Genomic DNA, 22,732 nt, shown 5'->3' with positions numbered 1-22,732 from the left:
TTTGGCACGTTTTATTTAGAACTGTTGCGTCTAACCCATCTGCTTGATCTTACACTCTCAAAAATCTAAACTATTAACTGAGAGACAATTGTTCAAAGAAAAAAAATGTGGCCAATATTATATAACAGCTCTGGCCAAAAATACTTTAATTGGTGAAGACAAAAACTCAACAGAACAACCGGGAAGATGCTCTAGGAGGTAGACATTTATGTGTCAAAGACTACCATATGCAAAAGAATACACCACAGCTGTATTTCAGATGACATGGCACAATCTGAAAACAACTAGTAAGTGTCAACAGAACCGCCAGGAGGTGGTTTAATAAAAACTTCTTAAAGAGCGTTTAGTTCTGTAAGTCGGATTGATAGATTAAAATTTGACAGGTGTCCAGCATTACCATGAAGAAAAAAAAGTCATAATTGTGATTGATCCAGGGAGGGGTGGAGCATACGACCCAAAAGTAGCCCTGCCCGGCGACAGAGTAAGGGGTACTCAGGTTTGATGCCACGCACCTTTGGAGATCATTTTCTTCTCCATAAAATTAAGACAGATGTGTCTTCTCAGTTCGAGGAGGAATCCCTGGCTAATTTAACATTCTCCGGAGAAAATACTTAAAGAAATGGCGATTGGATGACCAACAGAGGGAGGCGCAGCAAACTCCACAGGCTGGGGGAACATCTATTACATCTGAGCACAATAGATACTGTAAGATATAGGGGAAGAGTCCTCGATATAGTCTATATACAGCGGTGCGTTACCCATACATACTTAGGTCAAATTTCTGTGTCAGGCGTGAGATTACCTTTGAGACCATTTCTGTAATATTTTGTTCCTGCTGTCAATGATAAAGGTCCTTCGTTGTATTTCTCCTTAAACCGGTGTCCTCACTTGTTCTCTGCCCAAATGTTCACCTATTTAACATAACAGACAGAATTACTGCACAATTCAGTGTGTGAGTGTAAACTGTAAATGTGTAAGTACAGAGATAACACTTCCAGCCTGCTGAGTTACTTAATCACAAAGTGGATATATAAAATAATTGGGTAGAAAAACAGGGTAAGAGCAAAATAAACTATGTTGAAGTTGGAAAAAAGCTAAAATATTGACATTATCATAGGATTTCATTACCCATGCCAGAAAGGCGAAAATAAAAAAAGCATAACTAAAGGTCAAAGGTCAGAAGAGGCAGTGATGCTTTAATAAGCCCAATATTTTTACGAAAGGCATGGGTTGCATCCCAAATGGTATCTTTATTTCATTTATGGTGCACAAATATTGAGCCCTTTTCAAAAGTAGTGTAATAAATAGGGACACATCTATAATCGCCATTGACTTCAGATGAAATCATATTAAATGTTAATCATGACTAATTATGTTCAGTGTGCTCTTTCGTGTAAAGCAGATGTTATGTAACATAGGCTCTGAGTCATTTAAATCATCTACAGCAATGTTTACAAAGTGTCCACTTAATGTGCCCACACACTTTGAAGTCTAAAAAATGCAAGCATACCTGTGAGGTGGGTGGCCCTGTTACCATTTGTAAAAAGACTACTGTGTAAATACTGCAATGTAGGTTTATTGAATTGAGCACTCAAACAAAAATATAATTAGTAAAGCCACACAGAATGTTTAGTTGATGATGTGACATATTTCAAATCAAACGGATGCTCCATAATCTAGTTTTAGACTGTGAAATTCTTATTTACAGGCCCTTTCTCAACAATGCAAAGCTAAAAAATAAAAGGACTAGACAATACAAAAGTTTAAAAGATTGTAACAAGGAACGTAGCAACAAATGTATGCAAAAAAGGAGGGGGATATAAAAATAATAAGTCTATCATTAAGAAGTGGAGATGGCACTACCAGGACATTGCAAGAAAAGATGAGGACATCCTTCCATAATTCTGTATACATATTACAAGAAGAAACATTTACATCTACCAAAACCATATGGACATTTTGTTATGGTCTGATGAGACCATGGTAGAACTTATTGGCCCTTATAACCTTGAATATGAAGGTTGTATACACTTGTGTAACCACGGCATTGTCAGTTTTCTATAAAAATAACAATATTATCCATTAGTTTTTACCTACATATTGGTTACAACATCAAATTAAAGTTGAAAAAAGTAAGACTTGATTTCTCTTAATTGAGCTTATACATAAAGTTCAATTTCCAATAATGTTGTGTGGACATTTTTAATGACAGTGTGCCATTGTGTGGGCAAAAATGGGCTTGGGTGGTTAAATTTACAGATAAGGTTGTATAGAAAAAATTGCATTTGGGCGTTGTTTTGGGAGAATGTGCTGGTGATTGGCCGGTATACCGTCAATGTAAGTCTTCAGCACTAACTGTAGCTCTAAACTTCAAAGATGAAAACAATCCTTTCTGATTCAGCAATTAATGCTTTCTACACCACTGCCCTCTCTCCGTTTCTGGGACAGCACTGCTCTCTCTGTGGCAATGACCCAATGTCTCCAGAGATTTCTGCCTTGAGGCTTCTTCTCTTGCTGCCTTCTGCACTTTTTCCTGTTCTTCCACCTCTTCTTTCACCTCCACATCTCCATTGGTACCACATCTATCTCTTTCTGCTACTCCTCCAGCTTGGGCTTTCTGTCGGGAGAATACTTCAAATGTAGAAGTTGGAGGGAGGCCAGTTTTATGAGGGAGGCCAATTTTAGAAAGAAGTGTTTTAATTCTCCTGGGGATAAAATGCTGACCATAAATTCCAGTTTTCCTTTAGAGGGAGTTCAAGAGTTTAACATGATGGATGATGAATGGACTCCATTGTAAACTTTACAGTGAAAGAGTCCCTATTATCTATATAATGCATTAATTCGGAGCAGGCACCTATGTGTACTGATCAAAGTAATTCACTACAGTATGTTGAAAACATTGGGCATTTTGACAGCACATTTTAATGTATGTTATACTTTCAATGAAACTGTGCTAAATTGAAATCATTCCCATCAAAAACGTTCTTATCAGGTATACTGTATGTATCCTGTTTCCAAGTCTAAAGTTGTATTAGATAATACCGCTTGCTTTTAGGAAATATGTTTTGAATATCATGTAATTTATCTTTTTCCATTGGGAGATTATGTCACCTACTACAAGCTAAAATATTTTGCAGTGTAGGGCTGCCTAACCCTGGAGATCTACCTTCCTGTAGGTTTTCTTATGACTAACTTGATTTGCTTTTTATCCAGCTAATTATCAGAATCCATATGTTTTAATGTATATTTATAAAAGTATGACATTCTGGCCATTTGGTTCACATAATTGCTTGTATGTCTTTATTACTATACATACAATGGAGATCCAGGCACATATAAAGTGCAATGGTCTAAATATCTAATAAGTGTTTATGGCTTTGTGTACCCTGTTAGGATGAATATGTTTGACATGTAGGTCAGTGGAGTTCTGATCACGGACTCACTGGCCAACTTTTGCACCATGTAATGGTCATAGTATGATTGGAGGTAAATAATGATTACAGGTTCTAAGAAAGAGATATTATTGATGATGGCAGTCATCTCAGGGAAGTTGGCATCCTTGACATGGTGCTTTACCTTTTTAATTGCATCCAATAAATGTTGGCTTTCTATAGATGTATTTGTCAGGAATAGTTCCCTATACTATACTATAAGGGAAAAGCACAGAACCACATGACTCATTTACAAATTTGTTGTACAATATTACTACACTTCACTTATTTCAGTATGTATGTTTCTGTTGAAATCTAAAGACATACAAGCTGAGTGGGCCTGTCATGTCAAATAGTGTCCCCTGCCATAAATGTTCCTCTACTGCGTCACTTTCTGTAATGACACCAAACCCACCTTTAGTCTAATTTATTGATTCATGGATACAAACTAATTATTTCACAGTAGCCAGCCATAGTTTGGGAGATTTATGTTATTTATAAAACATTATAGGGTATTGTTAAGCGATGCAATGGCTTTTCCAACCTTGTTGAACTGACAATGACATTGAATCACTATCTGTGTACTAAAAACTTCAATTAATAAATGTGTGTAATGAACACCGAGATCTGGGGGGGTGTGGTTCCAATTGCGGAAACGCAACTGTCGGTTTATTACAGTACAGAGGAGTAGGCGGTTGACAAAACCGTAGAGACGGGCCGGTTGGTTCCGTAACCAGGAGGTCAGTCCACGAAGGCAAAGGCACCGGCAGGAATCGACGAAGAGGATAAACCAAAAGCAGGCAGGCAGGTCAGGACCCCGGGCGATCAGTCCGCGAAGGTGACAGTACAGGCAAGGGTAGACGATAGAGGAATCCAAGGACAGGCAGGCAGGTCGGAATACCGGGTAATCAGTCCGCAAGGGCAACTGCACATGCAGGTTTCGACGGGAGGAGAATCCAGGGAACAGACAGACGGGTCAGGATGCAGGTCTCTAAATTACACTAGAGGACAGGGACGGGAAGAGAGGGAATGGCAGGCTGGGAGTCAAACAGGCAAATGCTACGAGCGATAACGAATTGGCAGGTCCACTACGAACAATACCTCACGCGGGAGTGGAGACAGAGCACAGGTTAAATAGGGGAGGAAACTGGACACAGGTGTTTAGAATTCTGGTGATTGTGATCTGGATTGCTGGCTGCGTTCATGTGTATCTGGGAGTGGGAGCGTAACGGTGGTAGGTGAGGAGTGTGGCGGGGAGGAGTTAGACCTGGACTGGCGCGAGAACCTCACAATGTGGTATCTTTGGTATATATTTAAATGTGTTTTTCCAGGATATCTTCAGGAGAATGTAGGTGCCATTAGGATATCCTATCATACCCAGGTAGTACCATCTCACAAAATATGTTAAGGTACTAGTCTACTCCGTTTCAAATAAATACAGTGGGGAGAACAAGTATTTGATACACTGCCGATTTTGTAGATTTCCCTACTTACAAAGCATGTAGAGGTCTGTAATTTTTATCATAGGTAAACTTCAACTTTGAGAGATGGAATCTAAAACAAAAATTCAGAAAATCACATTGTATGATTTTTAAATAATTAATTAGCATTTTATTGCATGACATAAGTATTTGATCACCTACCAACCAGTAAGAATTCCGGCTCTCACAGACCTGTTAGTTTTACTTTAAGAAGCCCTCCTGTTCTCCACTCATTACCTGTATTAACTGCACCTTTTTGAACTCGTTAACTGTATAAAAGACACTTGTCCACACACTCAATCAAACAGACCCCAACCTCTCCACAATGGCCAAGACCTGAGACCTATGAGCTGTGAGCTGTGTAAGGACATCAGGGATAAAATTGTAGACCTGCACAAGGTGAGAAGGCAACAACTGTTGGCGCAATTATTAGAAAATGGAAGAAGTTCAACATGACTGTCAATCTAACTCGGTCTGGGGCTCCATTCAAGATCTCACCTCGTGGGGCATCAATGATCATGAGAAAGGTGAGGGATCAGCCCTGAACTACTGAAGAGAGCTGGGACCCCAGTCTCAAAGAAAACCATTAGTAACACACTACACCGTCATGTCCAGCACATGTCCAGGCCCGTCTGAAGTTTGCCAATGACCATCTGGATGATCAAGAGGAGGAATAGGAGAAGGTCATGTGGTCTGATGAGACAAAAATAGAGCTTTTTGGTCTAAACTCCACTCGCCGTGTTTGGAGGAAGAAGAAGGATGAGTGAAGCATGGAGGTGGAAACATCATTCTTTGGGGATGCTTTTCTGCAAAGGGGACAGGACGACTACACCGTATTGAGGGGAGGATGGATGGGGCCATGTATCGCGGGATCTTGGCCAACAACCTCCTTCCCTCCCTCAGTAAGAACATTGAAGATGGGTCGTGGCTGGGTCTTCCAGCATGAAATGACCTGAAACACACAGCCAGGGCAACAAGGAGTGGCTCCATAAGAAGCATCTCAAGGTCCTTGAGTGGCCTAGCCAGTCTCCAGACCTGAACCCAATAGAAAATCTTTGGAGGGAGCTGAAAGTCCTTATTGCCTAGCGACATCCCCAAAACCTGAAGGATCTGGAGAAGGTCTGTACGGAGGAGTAGGCCAAAATCCCTGCTGCAGTGGGTGCAAACCTGGTCAAGAACTACAGGAAATGTATGATCTCTGTAATATCAAACAAAGGTTTCAGTACCAAATATTAAGTTCTGCTTTTCTGATCAAATACTTATGTCATGTAATAAAATGCTAATTAATTACTTAAAAATCATACAATGTGATTTTCTGGATTTTTGTTTTAGATTCCGTCACTCACAGTTGAAGAGTACCTATGATAAAAATTATAGACTTTTACATGCTTTGTAAGAGGGAAAACCTGCAAAATCGGCAGTGTATCAAATACTCCCCACTGTATGTTTCAATATCAGCATGCATGATCACTTTTAAAAATCTTTCAAATCATGACAACAACCCACTGTATTGTGTAGAATTAGTTAGCAAGATGTTTTCAAAACCCGCTGAGTGGACAGGGAGAGACTAGGCATGAGCAGGAATAGAAGTAGCCTTTTAGAAAGATGAAAATCTTGATACAGATATAGTGGAAAGCATGAATTTGTATGTAAAAATGAAATTATTTCTAAAATGTCTCCTTGCAAAGAAGATTTATTTTTCAATGTTTCTAGCAACTGTAGCAAGATGACTGCAAGTGTCAAAACATTATTGTTTAGAATACAGCTGCCTATTTGTAATCCAAGCAAATGAAACGAGAAAGAGCACTTTCTTACGCTTGTAATTAGTTTAGAAAATATTTCTATTAACCTTTTAAATAGCATTTCTATCATATTCACCGATTACCATTGTGTTAGGGAGGCAGCTTCTACATTCATGATAAATGTGGGAACTTATTCTATGAACAGACTAATACCAAGCAAGTCGATTATACTGTGAAAAGCTAATTTGCTCATTGTAGTCAGTGTTAAACTGTAAATGTATATATTAATACATTTTTGCTAAATGTATTAACATATACATTACGTAGATGATCTATTGTGAAATAACCCTTTAACATACAAACGTTTGGCAACAAGGACTTGTTCCTATTTATGCCTCAGAATTAGTCCTGAGTGACAAAGCTACATTTACGCTACAAAATGCAGTTCTCCTTATTGTTCCTGGAATTGTTAAGCCAACAGCTGGAGGGGACACTTTCTCCAATGTAGCTACATCTGCTGATCCATGTGAGAGATGGAGACTCTGCCTCACTATTTACATTATTAATAAAGACTCATCTCTTCAGTGGGTCCTGTGATAAAGCCAGGGCTGGCCCATGTATGTGCAGGTGAACAGCAAGGCACCAGATTGACTAACCATATTTGCCTTCTATATCTGGCAGACTCATATCTCTCCTCTCAACCTGCCTTAGACCCTATTACAAGGCTGGCTCCCTGGCTTACACTCCATGGCATACACTCCCTCCATCATGCTGTCCTTGAAAGGGACCTCACATACAGCAAAAGCTTTTCCCCATAGTGGTGAGAACTTCATGGATTATGTCTCAGGGTACCTGGATAGTGGTCTATTGATATCCCTTGGGTGGTCTGAGGCGTTTTTAGGGAAAGTGGGCGGTGCTAATATAGTGGGTGGGTTTCTAGCCTGGTTGGCTTCTCTCAGGGTTTGAGGGGGGTGCATAATCAAATACATTTGTACACAGGGTTGTGCTCTGATAAAATCTCAGTTAGCCCCTACATCTAAATAATATGGTAAACATCTACATAAGCCCTAGGGAACCGCTTCCATATCTGGGAGACCACAGAGGCAAGTAGCCTGCACTATCAACATTGAGTCTCTCCCATAAACTGCATATATGCACCTAGTTTGCAATAACCAGTGAAACGGGTCACCCACAGCAATGAAAATGTGTTCTGCTCTATCATAAAATGGATGGGGCCAATGTCAAGAGTGAGAAAGACCAGGTGCAAATTTGCCTGTTGACATACACCACGGACATACCAAGTATGAAATAACTATTGATTAGGTTAAGAGCAATAACCACAAGACATCGACTCATGCAGGGTGTCACACCCTGATGTGTTTCACCTGTTGTTTTGTCCCCGCCCCTCACCAGGTGTTCCCGGTTCCCTATTAGCCCCGTGTATTTAAACCCTGTTCTCTGTTTGGCAGTTGCCAGATCGTCTTGTCCCGTACAGTCGTTTCCAGCGTTCTATGTGTTCATCAGCCAGTCTACCTGTCCTTCTATTCCCCGGTTACGACCCTTGCCTGTTTTCCGGATTACGAGCCTGCCTGCCCTCTCCTGTACCTTCGACCATCCGAACGCCCGAGAACAAACACTGCCTGTCCCCCACCACGAGCCTGCCTGCCCTATCCTGTACCTTCGACCATCTGACCGCCCGACAACAAACCCTGCCTGTCCCCTACCACGAGCCTGCCTGCCCTCTCCTGTACCTTCGACCATCTGAACGCCCGATAACGAACCCTGCCTGTCCACCACTACGAGCCTGCCCACTGCCTGGTTGTTCAATAAATACTTTGGACCGCCCTCCTCTGCCTCTGTGTCCGCATTTGGGTCCCCACCCGTTCATCGTTGTGATACAGGGAGAAAATATATCTAAATATACCAAAATATCATAAAGTGTATCAAACATATTTGCAATAATCTAAAATAGGTTTGTATTTTGGTTCTTAAAAGTATTGTTTGAGTTGTTTTGACAACATACATTACATATTTGCAAAACAGCATGCCATGTTACTTTTGGTTTTGGTGACATTTGTTATCATTAGTCTAACCTTTGCTCACCTCACAAGTGCAAGTATGTGAATAATTAATATTTTGGAGCAAATTCTACTTTTCACTTCTCTACTTTTCCTATTCTATTCAATTCTAATCCTGAACCATTTCCTTCCCAGTGTTGTGGCCCTCAGCAACTGTTATGGAAATTCTTGAACTAATGTCCATTTTAGAAATGTCTACTCTTCTATGACCTGGTATGTAACTCGGTATCAGTGGATCATTATGACCTCTGACTGATTTGTTAATCTGCCCAAACCAATAAGCGTATCTGTCCTTTGTTCTTCAGGAATGTGTCCGACTGTCTTTTACGATGTTCCCCTACCCCCTTGACAGTAAACACCTAGGGCAGGAAGGATAAAGTCGGGGGACAGCCAGCCCTTTGGGTGAAACCTGTGTATTGTTGACATAAGACAGCTGGGCAGTATCTTACCACACCCCTTTTAAGTGTAATAAATACTGACTGTTCATGTATTTTCCTCAGAGATTCCTCACATATTTATTCTGTATGCTTTTGACGCATCTCTCCATTTGCAAATAAACTGCTAAAATAATTTTGTCTCTGTCCTTTAAGAGTTTCTTTCGATGGAATTACCATCACACAACCAGCCAGCTGTCCACACAGAACAACTACAGTGGATATAAGTCTACACACCCCTGTTAAAATACCAGGTTTTTGTGATGTAAAAGTATGAGACAAAGATAAATCATGTTTCCACTTTTAATGTGACCTATAATGTGAACAATTCAAATGAAAAACAAAAACCTTACCATAACCTGGTTGCATAAGTGTGCACACCCTCTTATAACTGGGGATGTGGGTGTGTTCAGAATTAACCAGTCACATTCAAACTCATGTTAAATAGATGTCATTACACACCTGCCATAGTAGTAAATGTATGGTATATTGTGTCACTTTGGGGATTTATGACCCTGGTGGGCGATGCTTCCAGATTGATTTGACAGGTGGGCAGGACATCCAGTTTGTAGGGTGGGACTTCCGCTGGGACATATGGACTTCCTGTATGACGTTAGGGCTGGATTTTTGGAATTACGTATTGTTGTGGAAATTTCTCCAACCAATGTATTCTCACTGATTTAAAGGACTGAGTCCCCTTGTTCAAATCAGAAAAGGAATGTTGGGGGATCTGGTATTTGCCTAGGGGGCATCATTGACTGGTATCAGCAGATAAAAAGGTTACTCTTTATCTGCACATCTGTATAACTCATCAGGGCATCTATTGTCTGTCCAGATGCTGTAAGAGCTTTTTAGAGTTCAATAGGTTACCTATGTGGGGGAGGACAGCTTGCCCCTTGTGTGGAGGCTAGGTAGTAATAGAACAAAGGGAATATGTTCTGTTCAGTTAGGACAGCATCTTTCCACACCCCTTTTTCCTCTATAAATACGAACTGTTCCTGTATTAAGTTAGAGACTCCTCGGATAATTATGTTCGTAAGTGTTTGACGCGTCTCTCTATTTGCAAATACACTATTAAATTGTGCAAGAGAATTTTGTCTCTGTCCTTACTCCTTTAAACGTTCTGATCGATGAAATTGCCATCACAGTATGCATGTCCGGTGACTTTGTAATTTATGATTACATTGATGTGTCTATGTTTGATGTTTTACAACGACTGATAAGCACCCCGGACGAGTGTTATAACAGGTGCAATATGTTTGATGTTTAACAATGGTGTCTTAGGGTTCTGGAATGTTAAATTCCCAGGCAATAAGTGTTATATTAGCGGCAAGATGTTTGGAGTTTAACAAATGGAGCACCAGGGTTCAGCAATGCTATAACCCCCACCACATTTTATGTTCTGAGTGCTACAACAGATGTCCTACAACCGGTGTGTGTTAACCTTCCATGTTTTACAATGTGTGTATCGCATGGTGTTTTTCCACAAGCACAGAATTACGTGTGGGAGACATTTTGTGTAAGATATAAAGAAGGGGTCAGACTTATGATTTTGGAGAGTCTCAGCCCATTTTTCATTTTAACAAGAGATGGGCCTTATGATCAGATCTGCCCGTAGTATTGGTCCCTAAATAACCACTAATATAAACTGTAGTATATGCAGTTTGAAAACATCCTGTGTTTCACACAAGGTTTGTAGTCCAACAAAGCACTACAGTAAACAAACATCACAGGAGCAATGCTATTATTTTGAAGGAACAGTCATGGCCTGGGCCGATCATACATTATGACTAGGTTGATTGTATCGTGGTTGGGTTTAAAATATTGTTAAAAATTTGTATGTATGAGCAAAGTAATAAAAATTGTTGTTTTAAGTCAGTATTAAATTTAAGTTGCATTATATGGCAAAATGTTACGAAGTTACATTTTGCCATATAATGAAGGTAGCGTATAAATTTGCATGAACAACAGTGAATCGTTGACAGGTCAGGATATGTTATTTCAGGTAATTAAAACATTTGTAAAGGCGTCTCATGAAATTGTAAAACAGAGATTTTCTTCACACAATAGCCAGTGTTTATATGTAAGTGGATGAGTTTGCTATTAATAGATAAAATTATATGACGTGATGTCACGGCTAAGCGGCAATAACTATCGAGAACGGCCGGACAGGAAGTATCAATATAGTTGTTTGTCAAACGTCAACAAATATCTGAACTAACTAGTAAAGCTTTATCCAGATTTGTAATCATTGTAGCCGGTATAGTTCTAACACACAATTTTAATCTAACGTGAAGAACGATGACATGTAACCAATGACAAAGTTAAGAGGTGTGACCTGCTGGAGGCGCTCCGGCTGCGATGTAAAGACAATATTAAATCCAAGGCTTCCACAGAAGTCAGCAGTTGTTTCCAGCGAGGAGTATGCCGTTTACATTGTAAGTAAAAGTTGTTTTATTTGAAATAATTGATTTGAATTGTGTTGCAATTACAAACGCTAACAAACGACACATTTTAACTTTTTAAGAATGTGTAAATCACAATAGAGCAATCCATGTGCTTCTATCTATCTTTCATATTGTCTGTTTAAATCTCGGGTTTAGGTTGAGCGGAATTAAACCCAGCCATGTTTGATAAACACATTTTTGGGCCTACAAATCTTGGTAAGTAGACTTTTAACATTATTGTTAATCAGCTTAAATTACCTGTATATGCTTGTTAACCTTCTTAGTATTTATTTCAAGTGACCAGCATCTGTGTCAGTTGGACTGGGCGGTTGTGATCTTACACAACCTGAACAGATACTTTTTATGTTAAAGTCTTGTACTAAAATGTTATTAACAATTATGACAATATGCATACAGCTGAACCTTTGTACTCAATTTACCAACCAACAGATTGAGGACCCCCAGTGATGATACATAGTACATTACCATAATGGCTTCAGTTACGGAGACCCCACCTTGTGGCTGCAAAGCGTCAGGGGATTTTTGTTTCATTGTTTTTTTTCATGCTTGAAAGATGAAGGTAATACATATTTTACCATCAACTCATCAAAACTGGGATGTTTGTAAATGTATGTTTGAGTTAGAATATTTTAACCTGTAAGTGGATCGTTATTTACACGTTATGCTAGAGAAATGGTGAAAGATAATGCTAACAACAGACCAGACACGGAACAACCAACAACATATACACATAATCAACAGACCACACCCCAAAATACAAATTAACCGGCCATTACTTCGTTACACAGCGATGCACACAATAATCCTCAGATGCAAGGTTTGTTAACCGAGCTTAGTAGCCCCCGTTTTTCACATGTTCTAGTTGATTCTCCTCTGAGCTCTCTGATGCAAACTCATTGCAATGATGGCGATGTTAGAGTTATACAACGTAATGCGTTTGACAATGTTGAATTATGACAGTTGATACATTTACAAAATACTGGTGAAGTTGGGGATTTTGGTACATTCTATGCAATCATTATAGCAGGCTTGGATACTTCGATTGTTAGAGCTTCAGACTTTCTACACGGGCCTGGTGATCGTCTGCAGATTGACTTGACTGGTGAATCTCTGATATCCCCCGTACATGTGACAATGAGAGCAGATTAATATAATGAACGCACGTTTGGTAATGTACTTGAAAGTATTATGCAGAGTGATGCTGAGATTATGATTGAAGAATCACTAGAGCTGGTGGTACAAATTGTCAACAACCGTGAGGGTGGTGCCCCGTGATGTAAAGCTCAAACACTGAAGGCATTTATATGTGCCTGTGAATAATGATTCTACATGTTTTTCAGTTTGTTTGATGGGTATCTTGAACCCACAGTACACATGTGCTGAGGCTCTGGTTAGGATTCGAAAAAAGTTTAACACCAAGGAGAATGAGAACTATGTTGGCCCCCATCTGGATCTGCATTACTACGGTGTGAATACCATAATGGCTAAAGAAAAAGATGAGTTTTTGCAATGGTACGCAGCTGTTTCCACAGACCCCTTTGTCATGCAGGATGAAATAAAGGCTCACTGTGTGAATGATGTGGTCATCTTGGGAGAGGGTTGTATGCGCTACAGTCTCAAGTTCCTGGAGTGTGGTGGAGTTGACCCATTCCGGTCAATTACGATTGCTTCGGCTTGCATGAAAGTCGTTTGCAACAGATTCCTCACCAAGGACACCATTGCATTGGTCCCCTCAGACAACTACAACCGTTCTCAGAAGACATTCTCAAACCACTCAATCCAATGGTTTGAATATATGGCCTCTGATGGGAATATATCAATACAGCATGCCCTGTACAGGGGTGAAGTGAAAATCGGTGCCTACAATGTTGATGGATATGCTGAACGGGATGGGGTGTGCACAGCCTATGAATTTCTAGGCTGTTTCTAGCACGGTCACCTAAAGTGTCATTGTTCAGCAAAGCATCAATCTGGTGGCAAAGATTCAGTATGGGTTGATGCACCAGCAATGGTTAACAAAAGCTTGAGGCTTTAAAAGAACAACATGTTCAACACATATGGGAGTGTGAGTGGAATCAGCTAAAAACACATCCGCAGATGTCAAAGCTTTCTTGAAGACCTTTGATGCTCCAGAGCGCCTTGAGCCTCGGGATGCTCTTTTTGGCAGTCGTACAAACGCAATTAATTTGAGGTTTACGGCTCGAGAAGGGGAGACTATTCAGTATAACAATGTCTGTAGTCTTTATCCAGGAGGGAGTGTCGCTAATATTTATGACAGTAAATATAAATTTACTCTCAAACATATCACTGTTTTCATTCTTTTGAAGTTTTACTAATGAAAGTTAACCAGGCTGATAAATCGTTTTACATAGCCACTATTTATAGGCCCCCCGGGCAATACACAATGTTCCTCACTGAGTTTTCAGAATTCTTGTCTAACCTTGTAGTCATGGCAGATAGTATTCAAATTTTTGGCGATTTCAATATTCATATGGAAAAGTCCAATGATCCTCTTCAAAAAGCCTTTGAAGTCATAATTGACTCAATGGGTTTTATCCAACATGTCTCAGGTCCAACACATTGCCACAATCACACCTTAGATTTAGTCCTGTCACGAGAAATAGATATTGTAGATCTAATAATTTCCCCCCAAAATCCTGGATTATCGGATCACTGTCTTATTACATTTACCGTTAAAACAAGAAATCCACTTGCTCCGCAAACAATGAGTTTCAAAAGCTGTACTATAAATTCTCGGACTACAAATAAATTCCTTGATATTCTTGCAAGTTCGCTCATTAACGACAGAGTAAATAAATCTGTAAACGATCAAATCGATACTAGAGCACTTAAGCAAGCCTCCAGAAAATTGGAGCGAAAGTGGCGCTCCACCAAGTTGGAAATATTTAGACTAGCCTGGTTAGACAGTACACTACAATACCGAAAATCACTCACGTCTGCTCGATCAGCTTATTTTTCCAACCTGATTGAGGTGAACAAAAACAATCAAAAATGTCTCTTTGATACAGTTGGAAAGTTAACAAAAAAGCAAAGCTTAGCAAGTGAAGTGGGTCTTCACTTTAATGAATATGTTGTAATGAATACATGAACTACTTTCATCACCATTAGAAAACAAATAACTGACTCTTCCTTAAATAGTTATGGTCCTCAAAATCTCAGTTGTCCTAAAAATGTCCTGAACCTCCCTGACCAGGTGTCAATGGGGACACTTGAATTTTTTGATACCGTATCGCTTGACACATTTACTACATTTGTAATGAGTTCTAAACCCACAAACTCTCAGCTAGAACCGATTCCAACAAAATTATTTAAGGAGCAATTTCCTGTGCTAGGTCAGCCAATGCTGAACATAATAAATTGCTCCCTTTCCTCCGGATGTGTATCAAACTCACTAAAAACAGCGGAAATTAAGCCTCTTCTAAATAAATCAAATCTGGATCCCGACATATTAAACAATTATAGGCCAATATTAAACCTCCTGTTCCTCTCAAAAATCTTTGAAATATGTGTTTCCCAACAACTGAATGCCTTCCTGAAGACATAACATTTATGAAATGCTCCAGTCCAGTTTCAGACCCCTTCATAGTACTGAGAGTGCACTCGTGAAGGTAACAAATGACCTTCTAATGGCCTCAGACAAAGGTTCCGCATCTGTTCTGTTGCTTCTTGATCTTAGTGCTGCTTTTGACACTATTGATCACTCCCTTCTCTTAGAGAGACTGGAAACCCATATTGGGCTATGTGGACATGTTCTAGCCTGGTTTAAATCTTATTTATCTGAAAGATATCAGTTTGTTAGTGTGGATGGCATATCCTCTGACAAGTCAAAGGTATGCTTTGGTGTTCTTAAAGGCTCGGTTCTGGGCCCATTATTGTTTTCACTATATATACTCCCTGATGACACACAGTTATATATTTCAATGAAGCATGGAGAAGCCCCTAAATTAGCTACTTTAGAAGCATGCTTTGCAGATATTAGGAAGTGGATGACAGAGAATTTCTTGCTCTTAAACTCAAGGAAAACAGAAATGCTTGTTTTAGGACCAAGAGCATTGTTAGCAGATCTCCCTGTGAACCTCGACGGCTGCATGCTCCTATCCCAAAAAACTGTAAAAAACCTTGGCATTACCCTTGACCCTGACCTCTCCTTTGAAGAACATATGAAATATGTCTCAAGAGTTGCTTATTTTCATCTTCGAAACTGCAAAAATTTGACATTTCTATCAAAAACTGATGCAGAAAAATGTATCCATGCTTTACTGCAATGCTCTTCTCCCTGGTTATCCAGACAAATTAATAAATAAACTTCAATTAGTGCTGCACACGGCTGATAGAATCCTAACTAGAACAAAAAAATGTGAACACATTACTCCTTTCCTAGCGTCCTTACACTGGCTGCCTGTTAGGGTTAGGGCTGATTTTAAGGTTTTACTCTTAACCTATAACTCAATACATGGACTTGCTCCTACTTACCTTGCTGAAATGATCCAGCCATACATACCTACACATAACCTACGATCGCAAGATGCAGGCCTTTTAATTGTACCTAGTATTTCTAAATAAACAGCTGGCGGCAGGGCCTTTTCATAGAGCTCCACTACTGTGGAATGATCTGCCAATTAAGATTAGAAATGTAAACTCAGTGCAAACTTTCAAATGTCTACTAAAAACTAATCTCTACAGCACGGTTTAGAATTAGGTGTAGCCTGGCCCGGGGGTGTGAAGGTGACCAGTAGGCTTGATACTGTCCACCCTTGCTGTCTTGCCAGGTGGGCTCTCGTCGCCACTGGGATGCCCTCCCTCCAATACCTTTTGGGGGAAGAGTCACTGGCTTGTTGTTGACTCTCTGTTGCGCACTTGTGCAATTGGGCTGTACGCTGATGGCAATACTCGGCCCTCATTCAGGGGGGTTGAGGTTGATGGGTGTCCCTTTGGTTGATGCCTGGCAATGTGGGTGGATTGATTTCCTGCCTGTTGGGCCCTGTCCGGGGCCTCACCCCGGGTAGGGCCACAGTGTCGCCGGACCCCCCCGTCTCAGTTCCAAGGTGTTACGCTGCTATATTATTGTGCTGGGGGATATGAGGAATGCACTTCTAACTTTTATCAGTCTCCTCCAGTTTTACATTTTAGGAAGAGATGAGGTCCTGGCCCACACCTGCGGATTACCTGGTTTGGGGGGCCCGTTGCTGTCCCTGTCCTTGTCCATCTGGTCATACTTTTGACCTAGTCTAGAATCAAATAGACTCTGGATTTAGCCCAGAGAAATGTATTTATTATTCCAATTGGACTCTTAATATCTCACCCGGCACAGCCAGAAGAGGACTGGTCACCCCTCTGAGCCTGGGTCCTCTCTAGGTTTCTTCCTAAAATTCGGCCTTCTTAGGTAGTTTTTCCTGGCCACTGAAATCCAACACTACTGTTGTTTGCTCATTGGGGTTTAAGGCCGGGTGTCTCTGTAAAGCACTTTGTGACAATTGCTGTTGTAAAAAGGACTTTATAAATACATTTGATTGATTGAAATTTGATTGATTCTGCAACAAGACAGAGACTTAACCGATTGGGCATCCAGAAATAATCCTTTGAGATTTCAAACCACTAGACACCTACTTTGGTATTGTTTGGGCTACAATGTGTCCGCCGAAAGGCCTTTATCACCCCGTTTTACTGCACAGGGTCAGCTGTAAGCTGTTTTTTCCCTTGTGTAGATTATGTGCAGAGTCTGAAAACCAGGTAACTGATTGTTCACATACTGATTCAGAAAGATCTTTAACTGGTACCTGGGTTTCTATTGAGCTGGTTAAGGCTGTTGAGAAAGGTTATCGCATTGTGAAAATATTCAAAGTCTGAGATTTCACCAGGACATCAGATCTTTTTGCAGATTACATGAGAACATTCCTGAAGCACAAACAGGAAGCTAGTGGCTTCCCGCCATCTGTGGTTGACGATGATGCTAAAGACCAGTATATCTGTGAATATCATGAAAAGGAGGGTGTGCAGCTTGACAAGGAAAACATTGTTGTAAACAGTGCTAGGCGATCTTTGGCTAAATTGGCAATGAATAGTCTTTGGGGTAAGATGGGTGAGCGGTGTTAACCTTGTGAACACAATGCTAATTAGAGATCCGGAGGAGTTTAGCCACTACTTGTTGGTTATTTCTCTTTTATCTCAGACACAGTTGCGATGGTACAGTGGCATTACACAAAAAAGAAACCAATCAAACCACGTAACAGCAACATTTATATTGCATATTCACTCTTGGAGAAGTTGGATAGACGTGTACTCTACACAGACACTGATTCAGATATCTTTGTCACATGCCACGGGATTGGGTACCCCCACTGGGGCCATTCTTGGGTGACTTGACCGATGAGTTACCAGATGGTGACAGCATCACTCTATTTGTTAGTTGTGGGTCAAAGACATACGGTTACAAAACCGTTAAAGGTTTGACTGGTCTCAAAGCAAAAGGCATTACACTCAACAGCTACAACACAAACATTGTTAACTTGGAGACGCCAACACGACTGGTTGATAACTTTGTACGGGGCGAGTGTGGTGATGATGATCATGTCACTGCTAATGCAGACAATTGCGAGAGATTAAAGAACATTCACATTGAAAAACCGGGTAGTGTCTATAAAGCGTTTCAGAGTTGTGTACAACAAGCGTGTACTGCTCCCTGATTACAGTACAAGGCCTTACGGGTTTTAAATCACATTCTAGGATGGATAGTGGTTTTGACCCGCGACTTCAACACCCATTCAGCTGTGTCGTTAGTGGCCCCAGTAACTCTGCTAAAACATATTTTGTGAAGATGTTGGATAATGCAGATGTTATGTTGGCAACTGCTGTATGACGAAATGTTGAAGGTGAGGGACATTACTTTTATAGAAGGTCTACCAACATCGCTGTGTGATGACAATCTGCTACCGATTCAGAAAAACAAATCGTAAATTTTAATTATTGGCAATTTAATGAAAAGTGCATCAGCGAGTTTGAAGATGGAGAGTTTTCACACAGTATTCACACCACCGTAATCTGAGTGCAGTTTAACTTGTCCAAAACATGTTTGTTAAAGTCAAATCTAGTAGAACTATTAACTTGAACACAAATTACCTCATCTTGTTTAAAACCCCCCATAACAATCAGCAAATTAGTATTTTAGGCAGACAGATATACCCCAGTCTTTCTTGATTCTTCATGGAGGGTTTTAAAGATGCAACACATTTGCCTTTTGGTTATTTACTTATTGACTTTAAAGCTACAACACCAGAAGACTAAACTGTAAAATCCTATTAGTTAACCTTACTTAAAAAAAAGGATGCAAACCGATTGCACTTAAAAAACTAAGTACAGTGGAATAGGTATTGCGTGTTGTATTAACAAATCCCTGTTTAGTATAGTATACTTACTCTTGAGTTAATTTAACTAAAAATGATTTGTGCTGTGTATTTGACAATTTACTTTAGATGTACTCCTGACTTAGTATAGACTACTCAGAATGACTATTTCAAACTACAAAGTAATGTCATGTGAACTTTACTTTGTGTGTACTCTAAACACAATTATTTAAGTTGGGCTAACTAATGTGACAATTCCTGCAACTTAGAATTTCTCATTTTTAGTTACTTGAAGAGCGATTCTGATTTACCTTGAAAAGACCAAGTAACTGTTACTTGTGTAAATTAAGTACTTCACACATTAATTTTATGTTATTTGATGTAATCAATTAGACATTGGGATTGAATAACAATCTCAAACACCAAACACTCACAGATATATTAACTCTGTTCTGCCAACTCACTATACACTTCTCACATAAATGTATCAGAGAAGAAGTATAAAGTATCATAAAATTGAAATATTTAACACACAACCACATTATAGTTGAAACAGGTTTATTCCTTGAACCTCAACCATTGTTATTTAGTTTACAATGTTAAAATCAAAGTCTTAAAACCCTTTGAATCTGGTTCAAGTATGCATTACCTTGACATTTGTAATTTTATTCTTGATTTTATGAGTGTATCCGGTACAGAGATGTTTAGTGGGAAAACACAGTCGAATCTGCACCTTAGACAGCTGGTCGAGATATTAATTGGTTTCGAGGAGATTAAAATGTTATCACTATAATTGATCAGTACCACTTGAAGACAACATTCAGACTAAACTAATCAATGTCAAGGTATTAGCGCCAACCACAGAATCTCTCTTCTCACAGAACCAGAATGCGCACACATGCTTATTACACTGCCATAAAATATAAAAATATAAACATTCTTCAAAAGTACAGAGTGAAAGCAACACCAATGGGTGAGAACAACGGACTCTGTTGGACTGAATGTTTGCATATCTGCGGGGGATACATCGGTACCAAAATTTTTCTTCCATAATCTTCCAGTAATAATTGGCAGCCAATGTATTTGGCTTTATAAAAAGACATACATTTGTCATTTGTGGAAAGAAAATTCCAACCCTGACTTTTAATTTAACATAATCCTGAACAACTGCTTTACTTTTGTAATTACAATAAAGTTTAAAGACCAAAATTCTGACAGAATCAACCTGCTGACAAGTACAAGTGACATCAGGTTAGTGTACAATAATGACTACGGCAACCAATCTCGTGTATGAATGACCATACACCTGCAGCCTCTAAATGTAACTTGCTGATGAACCCAGTGGCTGATATAAAACAATTTGAAAGGAGTGCCTTAATTTAGTTAACAATTAAAAGCAACTGGACCCACTTTTATAAACAAATAAGATTGTATGCCAAATATCACTCTTGATTTTTACAATTCTAACTCAGAGGATTTTTAAGAGTTTGAAGTTTGGGGGAGTTTGTTCTCTCCCAGGCCAAGCATCACTCGTTGAATGAAGTAGAATGTGTTTTTCATGGCTTTAGGGTAGTCCAAGTGTAGTGCATATGACAACCCAAACAAGAGGCAAAGTGCTTGGGGTAGGTTCTGGAGATTGTCCACTACTATACCTCCTTCAAGAATGATGGCAGTAGACACTGGGTCAAGATGGAGATGATTTGGAGAGAGAGGCGCATCTTCGCTGATGATAGTCAGCAACCCAACAGATACCTGGGCCCAGGCCTCATCACTCTCAGAATCCTGTATACAACCAAACACAAACATTACAACAGGTAAATGTTGACTGGCATTATCAATTGTCATCAAGTCATCTGGCCTGCCAACACTTCCCTCCAGCCTAAGTTTTCACTTTACACCCAGCTTACAGACATCCACTAAATAACATGAATGAAATTAAGCTCTGATTTCTGTCCTAATATAAAATGTATTCAGATGTTATTGCTGTTACAGCTAGTGCATGTGAGGGAGAGACATTTTCTACCTCTTGTGCAGAACCCACAATTTCAGTGTGGCAAGTGGGCTTAGCATTGTTGCACTCAGCAGTGCAACCCTCTGACATGGACTACAAATGGAGTTAGTTGAATGGCTGCTTCATCGTTTGTTTAGGGTTTTTGTTCTTTTATCTCTTTTATATCACCCTGCTGGCATACACTGAACTGTCACAGTTAGCATGCAGCCCATCTTTGTTCTGAACTCAGTGATATACAGTATGTGCTCTTTTAACATATGAGAACTTAGAAAAGGAGGTGTTGTAGAAGTTACTGGGGTCATCACCAAGCAAGGGTACGCACTGCTGTCACATCTGGTTTATTGAAATGGATAGAACAAATAAAGTTCAAGATTATGCAACATTCAAAAGTTACTATACAAACCAATTTTTAAAAGCGCATATGAAAAAGGTGTCACCATGTATGCTTAACAGAGTTCAGAGAACAGTTGCCGATTGGAGTAGATATTTGAAGATTGAATCCACACCAAAAACTACAAGTCTGTAGTCAACTGACCCTTCAATCAATTTGCTGCACAATCTCAGCCAGTTTCTCTCCAACACTTCCTTTCTTGGACTTGAAGATTGTGACAAAGCATGGTGTGTAGCGGTCAACAGCATCAAAAAAATAATTCTCCAGGTTTGTCATAGCTATCCTCTTGAACTCAACAAACACCTACAAGACACAGAATTTTTTTTTGAGTAGACTGGCTTGAGCCAGTGTGGAAATTTTTTAAAGCCTTTGGTTACCAGTCCTAAAACCTAAATGCACACTTTATCATGGGAGAATACAAAAAAAGCATATCAATATCAGTACGTACTTGTCTCTCTGTAAAAAGAGCTGGCTCCTTCAGGGTTTTCACTGGAGGTTCAGCCTCCACAATCTCCCGTCTCCGCAGTGGGAAGGTCTGGTCCATCTTTACAAATTACTTGTAAACCCAACCAGGTGTAGTTAATCACCTTCTTAATAGCACACAAAACCAATTGACATTCAACTGTGATCAGCTGTGGTCATTTTGATTAGCTCAGCATGAAACAAGCTTTTCCTGAAGCGTTCCAGTCCTTGGTAGTGCAACTGAAGAAAACAATCAACTATGGGTGGCAAGGCATTGTCAAAAGATCTCCGGGATAAAGTTAAAGTCGGGAGATGGATAAAAAAACAATTCAAAGGCTTTATCAGTGCCTAGAAGCACAGTGAAGTCTATTATTAAGAAGTGGAAGGTATTTGGTACAACACTGACCCTCCCTGGGTCAGGACGTCGCTCAAAACTGGATGAAAGAGACCTGCGTGAAGTTGGCCCCCACACCAATGCAAAACGTCCTCAAACTATGCTCGTTCGTTTGTGCTCCGTTTGTGCTGGTTTGTGCTGTAAAAAGTTTTGTTTGTGCTGCTTCGGTATTTTAGATATTAAAATAATATTTGTAGGTCAATCTGAGGTCAACCAGCCCCCCCACATTCTCCAAATTCACCCAAAATAGTCTCGATCGTTTGTGCTACGTTTGTGCTGGTTCGTGCCGGTAAAAGTTTTGTTTGTGCTGCGTTGGGTTTTAAAATATTAGACATTGAATTATAGACGATGACGTCACCAGCCCCCCCACATGCTCCAAATTCACCCAAAATAGTCTCGTTCGTTTGTGCTGGTTTGTGCTGTAAAAAGTTTCGTTTGTGCTGCTTCGGTATTTTAGATATTAAAATAATATTTGTAGG

The 22,732-nt window shown here is 39.8% G+C and overlaps 1 long non-coding RNA gene across 2 annotated transcripts; it reads right to left on the bottom strand.

Moving 5' to 3' along the window:
- Positions 1-828: 828 nt before the first annotated feature.
- Positions 829-21,930, bottom strand: LOC105005861. 2 transcript variants are annotated; one of them, XR_003777181.2, is made up of 4 exons: positions 21,846-21,930; positions 21,542-21,700; positions 20,648-20,777; positions 829-911 (listed from the first exon to the last, which is right to left on the bottom strand). It is a non-coding gene; the product is annotated as an uncharacterized LOC105005861 (long non-coding RNA). The 2 variants fall into 2 exon arrangements; XR_827353.3 differs by lacking the exon at positions 829-911 and having other exon boundaries at positions 19,945-20,777.
- Between the last annotated feature and the right edge of the window lie 802 nt (positions 21,931-22,732).

The sequence above is a fragment of the Esox lucius genome, chromosome 16 (genome assembly GCF_011004845.1).
Source record: "Esox lucius isolate fEsoLuc1 chromosome 16, fEsoLuc1.pri, whole genome shotgun sequence".
Lineage (NCBI taxonomy): Eukaryota > Metazoa > Chordata > Actinopteri > Esociformes > Esocidae > Esox > Esox lucius.
Note: the sequence above shows the minus strand (reverse complement) of the source record. Positions and strands in the feature narration are given on the sequence as shown.